Genomic DNA, 19,181 nt, shown 5'->3' with positions numbered 1-19,181 from the left:
GAGGGAGGGTCAGGTGGGGCTGCCATTAAAGGAAAATGACAAGGATGTAGAGACCTGAACAATGAGGAGGAATCAGACATGCAAAATTCAGAGAAGGGATGACTGGCCCTGGGTTCAGCAAGTGCAAAGGCCCTGAGGTAGGTGTGGGTTTGGTATGTTCAGGGCAGTCACCTATGTGACTGGAGTGAAAAGAACTAGGAGAGGTGAAGGACCAATAAGGTGGCAAAGGGTTTGTGGACTTTTTTTTTTTTTTTTAGTGTCATCTTTGCTGTAGCCTGCCTCCTCTAGAAAGCCTTCTATGGCTGCCTATGCCTCTGAACGCCTCTAGCTTCTATGCCCCAGTCCTCTCTTGGCTCCATTAGATAAAGGAGTCTCAAAACTCCTTCCCTGTCTTATTCAGAGGATGGATAAAGCAATTTGCAACTGGACCTTCTTCCAGTTGTGAATTTCACGGCTGGAGGGCATCCGTGGGATTTGGATAAGGTCCCATTCAGGATACTCATCTCCATATCAGCCCTGGCTCCAAGCTCCAGTTTGCAGATCCCTAGGCAGAGGGGGCTGGTTTGACTGGGGTGTGAGGCTCAGTTATTTATGGATTTCCATTTCCCCGGCTGGCTCCTGCGTCTATCAGGAGCATCACAGGGAGGCTTCAGAAAAGAATTTTGTCTGGGCCTAGTGAAGGGAGACAGCTGCCAAGTGAATCAAGCACCTTCAGAAGGCTCAGGGACAAGGAGAGAAGACACAAAGACTTCTAGACCTTGAATCAGAAAGCCTGGGTAGCGTGTGCCCCCACTTTAGTAGGCAAGGCCTTGTCTGTGCCCCAGTTTCCACCTCAAAAAGGTAAGAGAGATTAATGTAGGTTAAAGATGAAAGATCTGGTTTGTGAAAGGCCACACAGCAAATATTTCAGTTTTGAGAGCCATATCATTTCTGTCACAACTACTCAATTGTAACTTGTAGTACAAAAAAAGTCAGAGATAATATGTAAGCAAAGAGCATGACCATGTTCCAATAAAACTTTATTTAAAACAAAAAGGTAGTAGACCAGGGCTGGGGGGTGTGGCTTAGTGGTAAAGTCCATTGCCTAGCATGTGGGAGGGCCTGAATTCTATCCCCAGCACCAAACAAAACAAAACAAAACAAAACCTCAACAAACAAACAAACGAAGACAGGTAGTAAGGCAAATTTGGTTTATGGGCTATAGATTGCTAACCTTTGATCTAGGTGGCCCTTCTGGTGTATTGGTCAGGACACTTTAGGATAGCTGCAACAGAATTCCAAAGCCAACCAAGCTTAAGATAAATATTGTCTAGGGCAAAAGGACTTCTTGGGTCATGTAAATGAAAGTCCATGATGATTTCAGGCATGGTTGGATCCAGGGAATCAGAAGATATCATTAGGACTCACTATGACTGAGTTTCACTCTCACTACACTCAACTGCTATTAGCCACTATTCTGGCCTTGTTTCAAGACAGGCAACCTTTTTATGGGGGCAATAGCTCAGTGTCATCAGCAAAATCCCCAAGATTCATTCTGATTGGGCCAGCTTGAGTCACATGCTCTTCCCTGAACCAATCATTGTAGTGGTGAAGATAATTGGCCAGGCATTGGTCATGTGCCCATCTCAAGGGACAGAGGTGAATCCAGCCCTACCTAAACCACATGATATTGGAAAGGTGGAGGGTGGTTCTGAAAGAACAGGTACTGGCTGGGCTGCACTTACCTATAGTGAGTTTAAATCAGAAAAGCACCCTCCTCTGGCATAACCCCACTCTTTGGCTTGGCCAGTGGAGCAGAGACTAGATTCAGATTCACTCACCTCCTCAGTCAGGCAACCCACATACTAACTGACATGCACCATTGTACATGGAGCAACCCTGGAGATGGGCAGGACAAGATGTCCATGTGACCCACCCAAGTGGATAGTGAGGGGATAGTTGTATGGAGCTTGAGCCCTTTGCTTCTTTTTGCAATGTCATCATTCATTCCCGAATAATTGCAGCCAAGTGATACCTTTCAGTCCCCATCCCCCTCTCTCCCAATATAACCCACACAATACATGGTCACCAGATTAATTTTGCCAAGGATTTCAAGTTATTCTCCTGCTCAAGAACCTTCCTTGGCTCCCCACTGCCCCATGAAGACTTTGTCTTCATGTCTCTGCCTAGGACTCAAGGTTCCCCATGGTCCCTCCTTAGTTCCGCTTCTCAGCCTCATCTCTTCCACCTTTTGATGCTGGATTAAGAACCTAAGTTAGCATCAACATTCACTAGCTGTGTGACCTTGATAAAGCTCTTTCTTCTGTTTCTCTTTGTGCCTTCAGCTCCCTCATCTGTAATTTGAGGATTGCAATAGATTTATCTTGAGAAACACAAGTCATTTTTAAACTATAAGATAAAGTGTTATAGGCGCTATAGGTCAAGCACACAGGAGGACAAGAAAGTGCCCTCTCACCCCTCCTTCACACCTGTTCCCTGGACCTGGACTGAGCCACCAGGGACTGAGCCCCATTGCAAGTCCTGCAGAGGGACCCCTCCAGTTTTCACAGTGGTGCTTGTATGTCCTGTCCAGGAACTCCTGCCTGCAGGCCACAATGCAGAGGGAACTCAGGGTTCTGTGAACTTGCATGGGAAAACATTATAGCTTTTTACATTCATTGCTTTCCAGTAGGAATGAGATCACAAACCACGGACATGTGAGCCGTACCTGCAGCCAATAGAAATCACAGATGTTTTTGTATCACTATATGATTGCTGAAGAAATCTCTTCAAATATGTTTACATTCATCACAGCTTTGAAATTCCATTAGTGGCCTAGTTTGGGGGTGCATTGTAATCCCAGTGGCTCGGGAGGCTGAGGCAGGAGGATTGTGAGTTCAAAGTCAGCCTCAGCAACTTAGTGAAGCCCTAAGCAACTCAGTGAGACCCTGTCTCTAAATAAAATATAAAAAGGACTGGAAATGTGGTTCAGTGATTAAGGAACCCTGGAATCAATCCCCTGTACCAAAAAAAGAAAAAGAAAAAGAAATGCCATTAGTGACTAGATTCAATGTTAGGTCTCATGGATTAATGCATTAACAGAAGGGTATATTTGTGTGACGTCACAGTTTCAATTTTTAAAATAGTTTGAAGACTGTCTTCCTTTGCCATCTTGTGTCTTGTATTTTATGCATTTGAAAGCATCGTTCTTAGGAGGGGTCCCATGTTACACCAGCATGCCAAAAGCGTCCATAATGCACAGAAAAGTCTAGCTAGATACTGCATCTTAACATTCGGTTCTCTCCCATGCCTTCTCCTTTGCTCTTCTTTCTCCTCCTCTTCTTCCAAATTCAGGCCAAGTTCCTCATACCTTTTACTCATGAAATAGCAGCTGTGGCACCTGGCCCTCCTCTTCCTCCTGGGCCACACCCACACTCCCATCCTGGTGCATTGGAAGTGTGAAACACAGGTCACTGGGTCAACGTGGGACAGTGGCTGCCACCCACCTCTCAGCTCTCAAGGGCTCACGCATCCCATTCATGCACCACAAAGAGAGCTTGGTTCTGCCCACAGGGCTGCTGGCCTGTTCTGCACCCCTCCCTCAAAGCACCGTTTCCCTGCTGCTGAAGTTGGGGACTCTTGAGTCGTGGTCCTTTGGGAATTGGGTTTGGATCATCTGATCTAGGGGGATTATGATGATCTGTTGGCCAGGCATGGTGGTTAAGTGATTAAGTTCCATGATCAAAATTAACTTCTGTCTTCAATATTGTAATAGTTTCTAAGGGGGATAAAATGCGTGCATGCTTTAGAAGAGGGAAAGTGAAGAACAAAAGAAGAGAAGAACCAAGAGAGACGGAGGCAGGAGGATCATGAGTTCAAAGCCAGCCTCAGCAACTTAGCAAGGCCCTAAGCAACTCAGTGAGACCCTGTCTCTAAATAAAATATAAAAAAGGGCTGGGGATGTGGCTCAGTGGTTAAGCACCCCTGAGTTCAAATCTCCAGAACCAAAAAAAAAAAAAAAAAAAAGGAGAGAGAACAGAAGGCAAAATGGAAGTACAGAGCTCGGGAGAGAGGGAGGAAGCAGGGGCAGAAACCTGGTGTCCCACCTCCCTGATCTGCCATCTCTCCAGCCCCTTCACACTGGCTACACTCCAAGGGCTCTGCAGCTCCTGTCCTGCCCCCTGCCCTGGCCTCCTTTACTCCCCTTATCAGGGAGAGCCACGAAGGCCCACATGGCTGGCCCCAAGCCTGGCCCACTGATTGCAAATTGTTTCTAAAGGGGCGCTGAACGATGGGCTTTCCCATTCCCAGAGCTATTCTAGGAATATCAATAGCTTCCGCTTGGAATGAAAATGCTGAATCTGTATTTTTTTCTTCTCATAAATAATGATTTTGTGATTGGCTGCCATTCTGATGGCAAATAATGAGAGCAGCGCTCACACTTGCTGTTTGTGGACTTCTGAAGATAGAGGCATACAGATGCTGCAAGCCCAGATGGGGCATTTGCTCCATGCCAGGCCCTGTGTCATGAATCCCTTCCACCTGTCTACACTGCTGCCGGGTGGTCATGGCTGTGTCCACGTAAGAGAGGAAGAAACCTAGTCCTGCAATAACCCCCAGCTGGGAAATCCCAGGACGAACCCAGGACTTCTGGTTCCCAGATCTGGATTCTTGACTCTATAGTTCACTGCCCACAGCTCTTGGAAGGCAGAAATTCCAGAAAATGAGTAAACTTTGTGGTGCCCACACTCTAGAGCTAAGATCTGGAGGATCCCTCAAAGGTCCAACATGCCGTTGTTATTGGGCGGTGGTGGAACATTTAAGGGGTGGGTCCTAGTGGGAGGAAGTGAGATCATTGGGGGGGGTGTGCTCTTGAAGGGAATTATGGGATGCTGGTCTCCCTCTCCTCCTCTCTCTTTGCTCCTTGGTGGCCAGGAGGTGAGAAACTGTCCCATCACATGTGCCTCCTGCTATGATGTGTGGCCTCCCCACAGGCCAAAAGCAAAAGGGCCAACCAACCATAGACAAAAACCAATGAAAGCATAGGCAATGAGAAACCTTTCTTCTTTATAAATTGACTATCTCAGGTATTTGTTATAGTAACAGAAAGCTGACCCACATGCCCAGCTACCTTGTCCCTGGAGACAGGATGATTCTGAGGCATGTAAGGCACTGTTTCCTAGAGTTTCCCCCATAGGATGAAGCTTTAGTTGCCTACCCTGGCAGTTGCTCAATCATGTACCCTCTATGGCTGCCCTCTCTTCCCGATCTCCCTTCCCACTCCCCTACCCATGTTCTCCTGCATCCTGAATGAACCACTTGTATCCAAGTTCTCTTTGGACTGCTTCTGAGTGAGCCCAAACAAAGACTCCATTAATCAGATACTCTCTAATGAAATTTCAGTCACCAACCACATGCCTCTTAGATGGAACTTTCTAAGATTCAGATCTGATCTGCACCCTTCTCCAGGGTTCCCAAGATTAAGTCCAAAGTCCAAGGGTGGCATTTGGACACACAGTTTTTGTCTATTCACCAAGCAGTTCACTGGTTCTGGTTATAACCCTCCGACTTGGGCATGGAGGTCTGGTGGGGATTTGCTTCTCCAAATTCAGTCCAGACAGGACACAGGATAGCATCAAGGTCAAGACTGTGGTTAAGAGAGTGTGGATTTGAAATTGGGCATGCCTGTAATCCCAGGTAGTCAGGAGGCTGAGAAAGGAGGATGGAAAGTTCAAAGCCAGCCTCACCAAAATTTAACAAGACCCTGTCTAAAAAAGTGTGACCTAGGGCCAGGACTTCCCTTCACTGAATCTCTTTTTTATATATTGAATGGACAAGGGTGTGACCTCCCACATACATCTTGTGGGGGTTAAAAGAGTTTATTCACATAAAAGATTGAGGACAGTAAGCAGGCTTCTAAGTCAGTGGGGTGATTCTATCCTCATTTCCATGGAGATGGGGTGCACAGGACTCAGGTTTGTCAGCAGTGATGTGCTTTATAACTTTCTAATTTTTTTAGTACTAGGGATTAAACCCAGGGGCACTTTACCACTGAGTCACATCCTAAGTTTATTTTTTTATTTTTTGGAGGTACAGAGGACTGAACTCAAGGGCACTTGACCACTGAGCCACACCCCCAGCCCTATTTTGTATTTTATTTAGAGACAAGATCTCAGTGAGTTGCTTAGCACCTCACTTTTGCTGAGGCTGGTTTTGAACTCATGATCCTCCTGCCTCAGTCTCCCTAGAGTGGGAACCTTTTGAAGGGCACTGAAAGTAACCTCATAGGGCTGCATGCCAGAAATGTATGTGGAAGGGGATCCAAGAGTCCCAGGATCACTGGGAATCAAGGTCAACAGGTATGAAGCCCTATTGTGTACAGTTCTCTGTGGGAGGATGGTCTCTATCCCCACCAAAGATACCTAAGTACCTAAGAGAGGCAAAACCAAGATTTGTGTGGGAATTCCAGGAGAGAAGAAATCACATGCCACTGGGCAAAGATCAGGCAAGATTCCTGGAGGTGGCAACATTTGAGGATGACCTTGACCTTCAACTAGAACCTGGGGAGGTAGAGCATGGTGAGTATGGGATTCCTTGCAAATGACAGCAGAATGATAAATACATACTGAGCACTGCCACATAGCAGGGCTTTATGGGACTTTCTCCTAGCAAGTTTGTGAGGTCAATACAACTCTAGTTCTCAAGTTACAGGTGAGGAAAAGTGACTTCCAGAAAAGTGACTTCCCTTGCCCAAGGTTTGTCTAGCTCCAGAGTCTGTACATTACCCTCAATGCTGAGTGCTGTCCCCTGGGGAAGGGGAGGCTGTCTCTAGGACTGATCCTGGGTCATATTTGGGGGGAATCGACTCTTTGGGAGCCTGTTGAAGTCTTTAAGTACTGATTCCAGCCTGGTCTAGCGTGCACAAATATTTGAACAGTCAGCCATAAGCCGTCGCCAGCAGGGATGTGCCCCAGTGTGACTCGGGGACAGGATAATGAAATGGTCTTATGTTCTATTATCTCCTGCGAGGTTTATTGTGGCTTTTCAAGTGGTTACACACATTACTGCAGTAACCCTTCTGCCTGCAGGGACTGTGTGGAGGTAACAGCATTCCTTCTGAAAACAGAACACAAGGCCTATTTCTCCCAACAGAAGAGATTTTCTTAGGTTGGAGGGGGGTCCCTCCATCTTACAATAATTTTGGCAAGTCTGGAAGATAGAATTGTGTGTTGTCATGGAGACAAAGCCTGCTATGAGCAGCGGATAGGGGTCCTGAGGAGGCCCAGATGAGAGGTAGGAGAACAGACTATAGGCATGGCCTGCCCCACAGAGTATCTCACCCAGCTGTATGGTGACTTGAGGTGGTAGAAAGAAGTGCAAGTCTTTTAATTTGCTGGTAAGGGAATGAGTTCAGAGAGGGAAAGGGATTTGCCTGAGGTCACACAGCAGGCTTATTACAGCTTTGTGCATTTCCAAGTCAAGTCTCTTCTCACAGCAGCAACTTGGCCTGAGGCAGTCTGGGGTGGTGAGAAAGTTCAGGGACATGACTGATAAGTTACTGGTCCAGGGGCTTAACCTGTAGCTCAGTGGCAGAGTGCTGTGTGAGGCATTGGGTTTGATCCTTAGCATCACATTAAAAATAAACAAATAAATAAAGGCATCTGTCCCTCTACAACTACAAAAATAAGTTTGAAAAAAAAAAGTTACTGGCCCCAAACCCTAGCTTTGGAGGTGGCAAGGCTTCTGATTTTCTACTGTGTGTCTCTGAGCCAGTGACTCAATCTCTCTGTGCTTTGGTTTTCCCAATTGTCAGTGACTAACATGCAGAAAGAATTCAGAAACATCCCTAGTGGTCCTCGCTCTGCCATCAGATAGCCAGGCACCCTCAGGTAAGTCACTGCCCCTCTCTGGGCCTCAGTTTACCCATCAAAGTGTTCAACTAGGTATTTTATAAAGACCATTCTCAGTCTGATGACCTTTGAGTCTCTAAGTCAATTCTCCCAAGTGGAGAAAGGGAGAGGATTATAATAATGATAATAGTAATTATAATAATGGTAATAGTGTCAATCTTTTACTGAGTATGGACCATGTGCTGGGCACTCAGGTGACTCTACACCTCATATCTGTGATACTACAACCACCACCATCTCGTCTTCTGACTCCCAATCTTCTCCCCTTCAATCCATGCTATATACATGACCAGTCTCAGCTTTCTTAAGCCCTATCCTACTCTTCTGCTTCAGAACATTCAGCAGCCCCATCCTGCTTCTCAAGGTCAAGGTTCAATCCCTAAATGTGGTGCTCAGACCTGCCCGCTCCAGTGGAATCTTCCAGAGACCGTGGTGTCCCTCGGTCTAGTCCTCCATGCCTTGTGCTCAGGAGATGCACATCGGTTGAGTGAATGAACACATGAACTATTTTGCTGAATTAGACTGCTCAAACTTTAGTCATTTGCAAACCAGCCACAAGGGTTTTGCAAAAATCTGTGCACTGTGTCTATTTTTATTTACTTAAATATTTTCCTTATTTAGATTAAATAAATATATCTCAAAAGGAAACTTTACATCACACTGTCACTAGAAGACCAGTATTACTTGCCAGAAATAGGTCTCCATGAAAATAAACACAAGGACAAATGAGAAATGCATTTAATGCACATTGGATACTGTTTTCTATCAAGCTTGGAGGCACAGGGCTTACTGCCCCCTCTTTGTTGAAATGGGATTAGTCAATTCTTTGAAGAGGTGTTAAATATTGGTTAGCATCAACCTGAATCTTGCCCATTGGTAGAGATCAAAAGGATGACTGGGAGATGGTAGGAAGAGCATTTTCACCCCAAGTCATTCCACCGAAAATTCTCCTGGCTACTGCCAGTGATTGGCAGTCTATATTCTGGAAATGCTGGTCTGCGGAGCTTGCAATTCTAGCTCACGGGGAGATGCACGTGAGTTCTCTGAAAGATCTTAAGCCAGGCTTTTTGGAAGGACACAGAGACCCTGCATGCAGCCACCTCAGTTTCCCAACATAGCGACCCTTAGCTGAAGTTCCACTGCCATCCAGACAGAACTCAGAACGCTACTGTGCTCAGAGTTTGTTGTTTGAAATCATCTGCCTGGTGGAATAATGAGCTCCCCATCACCAGAGGGATGAAGACAGGTGGTGGAGAGTTACGGAGGGGTCAGGTGGGGAGTGGGGAATGTGGTGGAGATAATTCAAGTGTCAGATGGCTAGGAAATTGACACACAGGTGGATTTCATAGGTAGGTTAAACAAATTTAGAGAGATGAAGAGAGGGGAATTAACTTCTGATCAAGAATGTAGATGGAATTAGAAGTGAGGTTATAGAGGAAACAAGAAGAAAGAAAAGGGGATGAGGATGGTTATTCTTTTCTTGTATATATAACAGTTCATAGTTCTCAATCCTACACTGGACTCATAAGAACTGTTTTGGTTTTAAGCAAAGTAAACTGAACTCAAAATTGCAAAAATGAAGGAGCCTGGTGATTTAGATAACTGATACTGCCTTCAGGCATGGCTGGATCTAGGAACTCAAACAATGTTCCTAGAACTTAATCTGTCCTCTTGATTCTGCCTTCCTTTATGTTGGCTTCATTTTCAGGCAGGGTTTGCCCCAGGTATGGCAAAGATGACTGTCACAGGCATGGCAGCTCTGAGCTTAAGAACCCTGGTGGAGATCAAGCTTCTTTGGATAGAAGTTTTGGGCAAAGTCCCAGGGAAAGACATTAGCATAAAATCTGTCACATGTCCTGTCACCAAAGTCAGGGTGATGTGCTCTGATTGTGTCCTCAAACACATGTCCACCCAGCCACATGAATGTGAGTGAAGGCAGGGAAGTCCTGAAGTAAACAACTGAGGTGCCATCACCTGAGAAAGTCCAAATGAAAGTCAGGCAAGTGAACCTAACCCTCCATTCTTGCTACCCTCACATTCTTGCTCAAAGCTATGCCCACATCTGCATCCAGAGAGCTCCCATTCATTCTTTGGCTCTCAGTTCCATGGTACTTCCTTAAGGGAAAATTCCCGCACTATTGTAAGATGGACAGGACCCTTGCCTGTGTGCTCCTGGAAGAGCTGGTCAGGTTGGCCTCCTATGGTTATTTGAGAAAGTTCATCTCTCACACTGGACCTGGACAACCTTGAGGTCTGTGCCTGTCTGTCTTGTCCACCACCATGTCTGCTATGGTTCAAATCTTAAATATCCCCCCAAAGGCTCACATCGTGAAAGCTTGGTCCCCAGTTGATGGAACTATTGGGAAGTGGTGGAAACTTTGGTAGGTGGGGTTCAATGGAAGGAAATTAGATCAATGACGCCATGCCCTTGAAGGGGATATTGGGAGCCCATTCCCTACCTCTTATTCTCTTTGCTTCCAGGACTCCTCTGCCACATACTCTCCACCATGATAGGCTGCCTTGCCACAGGCCCGGAGTGACAGGGCCAAGTGATCAATGGACTGAAATCTCTGAAACCATGAGCCAAAATAAGCCTTTTCTCTTTTTAAGTTGACTGTCTCAGGTATTTTATCACAGAAACAAAAGGTTGACTAACACAGTGTCTCAGAGCCTAGGATAGTGCCTGTCACATAGAAAGAGCTCAGAAAAATGTTTGAGTTACTGATGGCAGTCATATAGCACATGGACCTGGTGACCTCTGTGGAGGGAGTGGTAGACAGGTCAAGGAAGAATCCAGGAATCCATGTTTATGGGTGAAAGTGTGGGGAAAGAGACAAGAGAAGTCAGGATGATCTTGGGGAGCACTGGGGTTGGGACCCCAGATCAGATAAGAGGGGAAGGGGAGGTAAAGTGGAGGCATGGGGTATCAATTGGCTAATGCCAGTCCTGAGGATAAGGGTGTGAGGTCAGATTATGTCAGATCTGGACAAAAAGACTCTTTTCTATGAGTCTTTGGGGAATCTGGAGGGAAAGGCAGTAGTGGGTATTCCCAGAAAACTTTGGGGAAGAGTGTGGGGCTTTGACAGGAGAAAGGAGGAAATCCTCAGACTGGGATTGACTGGGAGGGGTGTTTCAGTGAGATTGTTCCTCAAGCCTTAAGAGCTGGAAGGTGGAGGGCGTCTGAGTCCTTGGCCTTCCCTGTTTTTCAAGGTCGTCTTTCCTTTTTTTGGTAATGTGTACTACCTGTACACACACACACACACACACACACACACACACACACACACACAGAGATACACAGCTACTTATGTCTCCCTGACCAGCCCCTGCAGTGGACAGTCTGGTAACTCCTGGTGGCATCAATCATGGAAAGAAAGAAGAGGGTGACGAAGCTAGAGAAACCAAAAGACAACCGGGGCAGGGTAAAAGCCAAACAGGAAATCCATGTTGAAAAAGACTGGGACCCGACCAGACAGACAGATGGGCGGGCCATCCCAGACCAAGGGAGGGAGGAGGCCAACAGACTGCAAGAGAAGGAAGGAGGGAAAGAAAGCAAGACAGGGGGAAGGGCCTTGGGAGAGACAGAGAGGAAAGAGAAGAAGGGGAGATGGAGAGGGGAGAATGGGAAGGGGACATGGAAGGGGAGACTCTGGGAGGAAGGGCAATGAAGAGGCGAGGTTCAAGGGAGAGGACCAGGGTGCCTGGGCAAAGCAGCAAGACGCGCTGCGCTGGTCCGCACTAGCGGGGCGGCCGGGGCGGGGCGGCGGAGAGCCCCGCCCTCGAGTGGGCGTGTCAGGCTATAGGGCCCCGCCTCCTGGCACCTCCCCCTTGTTCCCGCCCCGCCCTCCCCCGCCGTCTCTCCTCCCGCCCTCGAAGACCCAGCGAGCGGCGAGGTTGCGGGCGAGCTGCGCGGAGCCGCGGAGCTGAGGAGCCGGCAGCGCAGCGCGGCCCGAGCCCGGAGCGGCCCCGCGCCCTGAGCGCCCCGGAGCGGCCGAGCCGCCCCGCGCAGCGCCCGCCGCGGGCCGCGCAGCCCCGGCCGCAGGTAGGAACAGGCGGCCGTCGTCGGGGCGCGGGGCGCAGGGCGCAGAGCCCGGGACGGCGGGGCCAGATGGGCCAGAGCCCCCAGCCGCCGCCCACGGCCGGGCGGGAGCGGGGGCGGGCTCTCGGAGACTCCAGTCCCTAAGCCTCTTCTCACCCAGGGCCACTGGAAGGAGCCCGGGCGTCGTTGAGACCCCGACGTGCGCTTCTGGCCATCCCCGGGGCGCGCGAGAGGGATGCAGGAGGGCTCGAATGAGGGTCGCAAGAACCGTCTGTCCCTTCCCTGTAGCAGTGCCTCCTGGACCAGGAGCTGGTCTGGATTCTGCTGGAGCCGTCGAAGCGCCCTATTCATTCCTTAGGGCACCGGGGGTGACAGGGAGTGAACTGCGTTTGGGGACTGTGCGCCACTTGCCCATTCTCTCTGAGTCGTCGCCTGAGTCGAGATAGTGCAGTGCTGTGCGCCTCATTTATTCTCCGAGTGCTACTGTGGGGCTGGGGGCCACCTGAGGATGGTACACCTCCTTCCCATCCTGGGACATCTCAAGCTCTCAAGAAACCTTGTCTTAAAAGCACGCGACAGCTGGGGCTGAGCGCACACACCTCGAGCCGCGCTACCCCGACTTTACCCGAGGGATGTGGAGTGCCAGAGTGCCTCAAAGACCTGGAGGACCTGGTCTCCTTGCCGCCACGGGGAGACCGGGTTCTCCAACCCTTTCGGCCCCTTAAGAAGTAGGGTCGACACTGTCCGAGAGTGGGTTCCCCGGTAGGCAGTGATCATGAGGTCGCCATGCACCACTGTCCCTTTGTACCTGCACGTTCCCCCCGGGTGGGGTTGGGGGGGCTCCCACAGATGTCCTGTTCTTCCCTTGGCTTGGTCTGTAGACAAGCCTGAGCTAATATCCTCCCAAAATAGACATGAACCCCAAGGAGAAAATTGGATTTTTAAAAAGCCAAAGGATAATGCCAAGTTTCCTCTGGATGTGGGGTGGGAGCACTCACTCCCTCTCCCAGGAAGCTGGGGTAGGGGATAAATGGCTCCTTGAGCTTTGATGGCACCCAAAAATTAGAGACTATGTCAGGCTGAGTAGGATTTGGGGTAGACCTTGTTTTTTTCTGTGACACACAAGGTGGGTGTTTTGACAAGAGAAAGGAGACGTCAGTATTGTATATTGCCTAGATTCTCTATCACTGAGAACTTTGGGGTGGGGAATGCATTCACAAGGGAGCCTGGAAAGTCTACCCCAAGTTCCAAATTCCAAAACAAAGGAGGTGAGTGGAAACTACCCTATTTTGCAAGCGCTCTCTCTCTCTCTGTCTCTGTCTCTGTCTCTGTCTCTCTCTCTCTCTCTCTCTCTCTCTCTGTCTCTCTGCCTCTCTCTTTTTCTCTCTGGAGCATTTCCTCTGGGAAGGGTTAAGCCCACCCTCTTAGGTCCTGGTCAGAGCATCCTCAGACCCTCCCCCAAGCAGAGGAGGGAAAAGAAAAGTGGCCCTTCAGAGGTGTGAGCCCCTAGGGAGTGGGAGGGACCTTTTCCCAGAGCAGTCAGGCCAAAATGGCTGAACCTCCCTTGAGTCTCAGAAATAAATCGTCAGGCAGCCGCAAACAAAGAAAGTGTTCTGTCTCCAGCCAAGCGCTGGCTCAGTGGTCAGTCTTTAGAGGACAAACAGTGAGTCCCAGGCAGGGAGACACAGCTGGGCCTGTCTAGTGGAGCATCCAAAGAGTGGGGTTCCCTAAGAGCTGCACAAGAGAGGGGCAGCCCCTGTGTGAGACAAAACAAGAACGGTCTGTCCTGATGTGGAACCCTTTATTCAGGGGTCTAAGTTTGGTGAGAAGTGGGTCCCCAGAGACTTGATGGAGCTAGAAGAGAGGATCTCAAGGTAGGGAGAAGGCAGTTGAGAGAATAAAAACCAGGCAAAACCAAGTTCATCAAAGCTGAAAGATGCACAGTAGCTGTATGTCTTCTGTCTACCCTGGATTTTACATGCCTGGTGACCCAGGAGCTTCAAGGCTGTGAATTTATTTCCGCATGGCCCAGCACACAGCAGGAACTCAATAAACGTCTTAGAATAAAGCCTGCCTGGATGGAAGGTGATGGAACTTGCAAAACCTACCTGTTTTATTAGGCCAGGAAAGCAATAAAATGTCACTGCCAAGTCCATAGCCAGGACTGAATGAGCCCCATAGGAAGGTTTGCTTTGAGCTGGGGCATTGCTATTTCCTGGCCTGGTGACCTTGGCTAAGTTCTAGTCCCTTTTGGAGGGAGGGAATGAAGTGCTGAAATCTTTCAGTGTGCCAGGCTTATAATTCTTACAATAGCCTTACACAATGGGTACTATTCTAATACCCACTTCAGAGGCGAGGAAACTTGGAGACCAAGAGGGAAAGCGATTTGTCCAAGGTCACACAGCTGGGAGGAGGCAGGACAGGGATTTGAACTCTGCTCTTGTCATTCCCAAGTCAACTTTGCCCTATTGTGGGTCTCTGGGCCTCAGTTTTCACATTCCTGAAGTGAGGTAGCGGGTCGAGGGATGGTTATTGAGGACAGAATTTAATGGTTGACAGCGAGTCCCCTTGGACCTGCTCTCTGAGTGCTATCTGAGCAATGGCTGTTCCTCTACCTTCCCAGCATTTGATATGCCAAGAGCAACATTAAGTAAATCATAAATTTCAGATGACTTCTTGCCATCCCATAAAGACATGGTTCCTAGGTTTGGCTGTGAGCTTAGCAGCTACTCTAGAGACATCCCAAGCCACTTGGAATTTGGAGATATCTTCTCTTTCCCCTCTTTTGCTTGTGTGTGGGTCACAGGCAGAGTGCAACCCCACTTAGTAAATTGAGCCTTGCCTGCCACTTCCAGCCTCTTGTATCTTGAAATCCACCCCCCGCCGCCCCCGTCCTTGGGAGCAGGCAGGATGCCCGAGCCAGTCCCTGTTGCCTGGCCCAGGGTGTGCTCAGCTTCCCCTGGATCCCACACGACATCAACCCAGCACCCCTCTCCCTCTGTTGCAGCCCCGATGCCAATCCAGCGAGAGCCCCTTCATCCCTCACTCTCCATTGTAAGTGGCAGCAGGCCCGTCTTTGCCCATGCCAGAGCTGCCCCTTCAATGTTGCAGGAGCATCTCTGTGACTGGAGAATGGTGGGCAGGGTGCAGCCCCCGCTAGAAGGGAAGCAACCTTGAATCGATTCCATTTGTAAAGCACATCCCCCACCTCCACTGCCACCCCAGATGTTGAGATCGCCACATATCCATGGCTTCTTGGCACCGCCTAGGTACTTCTTTCTGCCAGCTTCATCCTCTTCTCTGAAGGGAGGTGGAGGGGAAGGGAAAAGGTTGGGAAATCAGATGCGAACCCCTAAATAGGACTTCCGGGGAAATGCGTCTCCATGAGCTTGCTGGATATTCAACACCTTCTTCTATTCCCTACCCACCTGAAGACCTTCAGAGCCCGTGGGAGGGGGACGAGGCTTCAGTGGGAAGCCAGCTAATAGCAGAGATAAGCGATTCTTGGCGTAGGCTGTAGGTGTGAATGCAAGCTGTGACATTTCGGCACAGAGCTAGAATTCAGACACAAACAGGAGGAAAAAAAATACCCACTCAATATCGTTCCAATGATAATATTGTCAATTACGATAACAACGGTCAGTTCTTACAGGTTGATGATGTGCTGTGTGCTTTACTTATGTGATTGCAGGTCATTTTCACAAGACCCCATGAGGTCTGTATTGTGATTGTCTCTGTAGAGATGAAGATATTGACAGAGCAGTGAAGGCACTTTGTACAAGATCGCTAGCCTAGTCAATGGCCATTGAGCCTCACCGCCGTGGTAAATCCCAGCTGAGATTCCTGCCACAGGAAGGCCCCTGGGCCTCACTCACTTGGCAGTGGCCACAGCTCCCGCATTTAAGGAACTGCAAAGTTTACAAAGCACTTCCCCGATTGTGCCATCAATTGAGCCTTGCCACGGCTCGGGGACACCGGGTGCATGATAGCCACTGTTTGTTAACTGGGAAAGCTGAGGGACAGAGAGATGAACTTGAGCCCAAAGTCCCTCAGCTACTGAGTTGTAAAATTAGGTTTGAACCCAAGTGTCCAGTCTGTGACAACATATTTGTGACCTAGACTTAAAATCCATTTAATGCTGGCATTGATGTTCCCCACCTTTCCCTGACTCTCGGGTACCTCCTAATTTGTCCCCACCGTCCCGCTGCTTGAGAAGCCGCTCCAAGCTGTCTGACAAAGCCATCAGCTCCGTTTACCGTGATCCGACATGACACAAAAAGTGGCATCCGATTTGATGCGAGCTGCCTGCAGCGAATGGCCTTCTATTTTTACATTTCTCACAAATTGGAAATTACAAGGAGGCCAGGTCTTGCAGAGTGATTGGCTGTGGCATTCTGGAAGCAGGGGATGCGCAGCTAGGTGGAACAGACCACATTAGGATACCAGGGCCCTCTCGGCTGTGAAAAGGGGCCCCCCAGCTTCTGGGGCCGGATGCGATCTGGCTCACAAGCCAGGCTGGGGGAGGCAGGAGTTAGTGGCTGCCTGGGACAGTGGCCTGCAGCTCTCCCCACCTGTCGGCTGCCTGGTGTCTGCACGATCCGTGTCTCATGCCAGCTCCTGAGATAACGTAGCCCTGACCAGAGGGACATTCAAGGTCAAGGATGCCCTGAAAGACATCGACAGCAGGTTGCTTTCGTGGCCTTATTTGTTTAATAAAGAGGATCTGTGCAGAGAGAAGGCAGCGGGCACAAGGAGGTGAGTGGAGACATTTGGTTGTCAGTATTACAGTTTGCTAGGACTTAGTGAGACCATGCTGCTCTCGGGCATCAGAACAGCACTTTACAGTTTGGAGAAAAAAAAAAAAAAAGAAAGCTTTTGCAAATACTCTATCTTTTGATCCTGTGTGAAGTATTGTGTGTGTGCATGTGCAAGGGTGTAATCCTTGAGATTCCAGGGGAGAATTCTCTATCAAACAAGGAAAGACTTTGCTTAAGCTAGTTTTCTCATAAGCCCAAATCAGAATGACCTTGACCCAAATGAGTTCCCTTTGGAACTTAACAATTGCATAGAACTTCATAATTTTCAGAGTGTTTTCTCCGTGGAAGCTTGCCACAACCCTGGGAACTCTCAGTGATTATCATCATTATTATTACTATTCTTATCCCCATCTTTTGGATGAGGCAATTGAGGCTAAGAATCCTGAAACTTCATCTCTGTTCCCTGGCTCCCAGCCAATGGGAATCACCTTTACCAAGCCCAGATCTAAGTTTGCCAGGTAGCCCTACTAGAAGGAGCCCAGAAGAGCCCAGTTCTGGTAGGAAGCAGAACACATCATGTGCAGGAACTGAGACTTGCTGGACAGTCCTGGAAAGCACAGCCCTGAGGTTTGCATCTTTTTCAAGCCTTATCTGAGCTCTGGCCAGAGGCAAGTATCTCCTTGGTCATGCCCAGAGTTGGAGGTTCCAAAGTGTGATCCTTTGGTCAGGGTGCATCCCGCAGTAGCCAGACTTGGCAGGGAGAGGAGAGGTTGGTTACTCAGACACACCTGCCTGCTTGCAAACATGTTTATCTGGAAGAATTCGGGTGAAAACGAACACCAGAGCCCCGTGAGCACGTGTAGAAGGATCTGAAGGGGTTGGTCACCAGGAAGGGTGTGGGGAGGTGTTCATGTGTGGGTCTTGGGATTGTTTGGGACCTAGCAAAGGAGCCAGATGTGTGGTTCTGAGTGGTGCTGAGCAAAGAGGGTGAGGATGCAAACCGCCCAGTCCAGTCACCTCCTCGCTCCCCTCCGCCTTCAGACTGTTGTCATGGTAAAGCTCATGACCTATCATGAATTTTAGGAGCTTTGCTCTGGGGTACAGGGAGAGTCAGGAGAGAGTGTCTCACCTTCTGGCTGCAAGGTGAAGAGAGAACTTGGCCAGTGGCCTGGATGGATCTGAGCCTGGAGCACTAGCCTGGGCTGGGGCTAGTGAGTCTTACTTCACTGATGCTGAGGATGCTGCCAGAGGGCTGCTACACCTTCTCCAGCTGCCGGAGAACCCTAAGGCTCAGGACAGTAGAGTCACTCACCCCAGGTTGCACCTAAGTTTTGACCTACATCTTGCTGATGCCAACTCCTGGGTACTCTCCACCCCATTCACCCTTCCAAGAAATACCTGAGTCGTCATAACAGTGCAGGGAGACTCAGGAAGACAGGGAATTTTTCTTTGCATTTGCTGCTTTCTGTTCCTAACTGTACCATGCAAGGACTGAGGCCAAGTTAAAACAATGCAAAAGTGACCAAAACCAGAAAAACACCAGCTTCCCAGGTGCTGTCTGAGCTCAAATCCCCCGTCCTGCCTCGTCTGCTGCCTGAACTGACTGGGACTTTAGCCAACTAAGTGCCTAAGTCGAGTATTTCAATATCTTGAGATCAAGAACCCTCCTATGGCTGGGTGTGGTGGTGCACGCCTGTAATCCCAGCGACTTGGGAGGCTGAGGCAGGAGGATCATGAGTTCATAGCCAACCTTAGTAACTTAGCGAGGCCCTAAGCGACTCACCAAGACCCTGTCTCTAAATAGAATACAAAAAGGACTGGGGATGTGGCTCAGTGGTCCAGTGCTCCTGAGTTCAATCCCTGGTATCTTCCCCCACCCCCAAAAAAAAATTTAAAAAGGGACTGGGAATGAGACTCAGTGGTTAAGTGCCCCTGAGTTCAATCCCCAGTACTAAAAAAAAAAAAAATGTGGAGCTCAGAAAGGAAAAGAAGTGGTTGTTCTGAAGCATACTTTATAAAGATGCAATTTGAAGGCATGAATGTGTCACGGGACATTTTTAACAGGTTGCTGCATCCACAGGGCTGTGCAGAGTGATCAGATATGGACATCCTTCAGGGTTGAACTGTGACCCAGATGCTGAGCCTAGCACTATGGAGCATTGCCCCAGGATCCTCAATAAGGAAAGTGAGGCTCCGCGAACTCAAGGAGTTGCCCAAGGTTGTAACGCTGACCTAAGGCAGAGCTGGCACTCATTAGATCCCGGTCTGCAGGACCTGGATGCCAAAGCTTGCAATCCGGAGAAAGAGGTGGGAGAGGCCACCTCCTGCCTGGCTTCTTGTCTGCAGGGGACCGTGGGCAGGTTCTTGGTCTCTAAAGCCAAAAGGTTTGGGCGGTTGGATTGGACAATCTGCTGCTCTCCGTGCTCTCCAGTGCTAGCACTCGAGGCAGGGGTTGGGGGGAGGGAAGCTGCACACCCCACTTCCTCTCTCCTCCTC

General features: G+C 49.1%; 1 protein-coding gene across 1 annotated transcript in view; it reads left to right on the top strand.

Annotated features, from left to right (window-relative positions):
• The first annotated feature begins 11,766 nt into the window (after positions 1 to 11,766).
• Slc6a1 (solute carrier family 6 member 1) overlaps positions 11,767 to 19,181 on the top strand; it is a 43,743-nt gene continuing 36,328 nt past the window's right edge. Inside the window, exon 1 of the mRNA XM_047534898.1 lies at positions 11,767 to 11,931. The gene's annotated coding sequence lies outside the window, so the exon portion shown is untranslated. The remainder of the gene's footprint in view (positions 11,932 to 19,181) is intronic.

Source organism: Sciurus carolinensis, chromosome 19, assembly GCF_902686445.1.
Source record: "Sciurus carolinensis chromosome 19, mSciCar1.2, whole genome shotgun sequence".
In the NCBI taxonomy this organism is placed as follows: domain Eukaryota; kingdom Metazoa; phylum Chordata; class Mammalia; order Rodentia; family Sciuridae; genus Sciurus; species Sciurus carolinensis.
The sequence above is the reverse complement of the archived record's forward strand: the minus strand, read 5'-3'. Positions and strand labels throughout refer to the sequence as shown.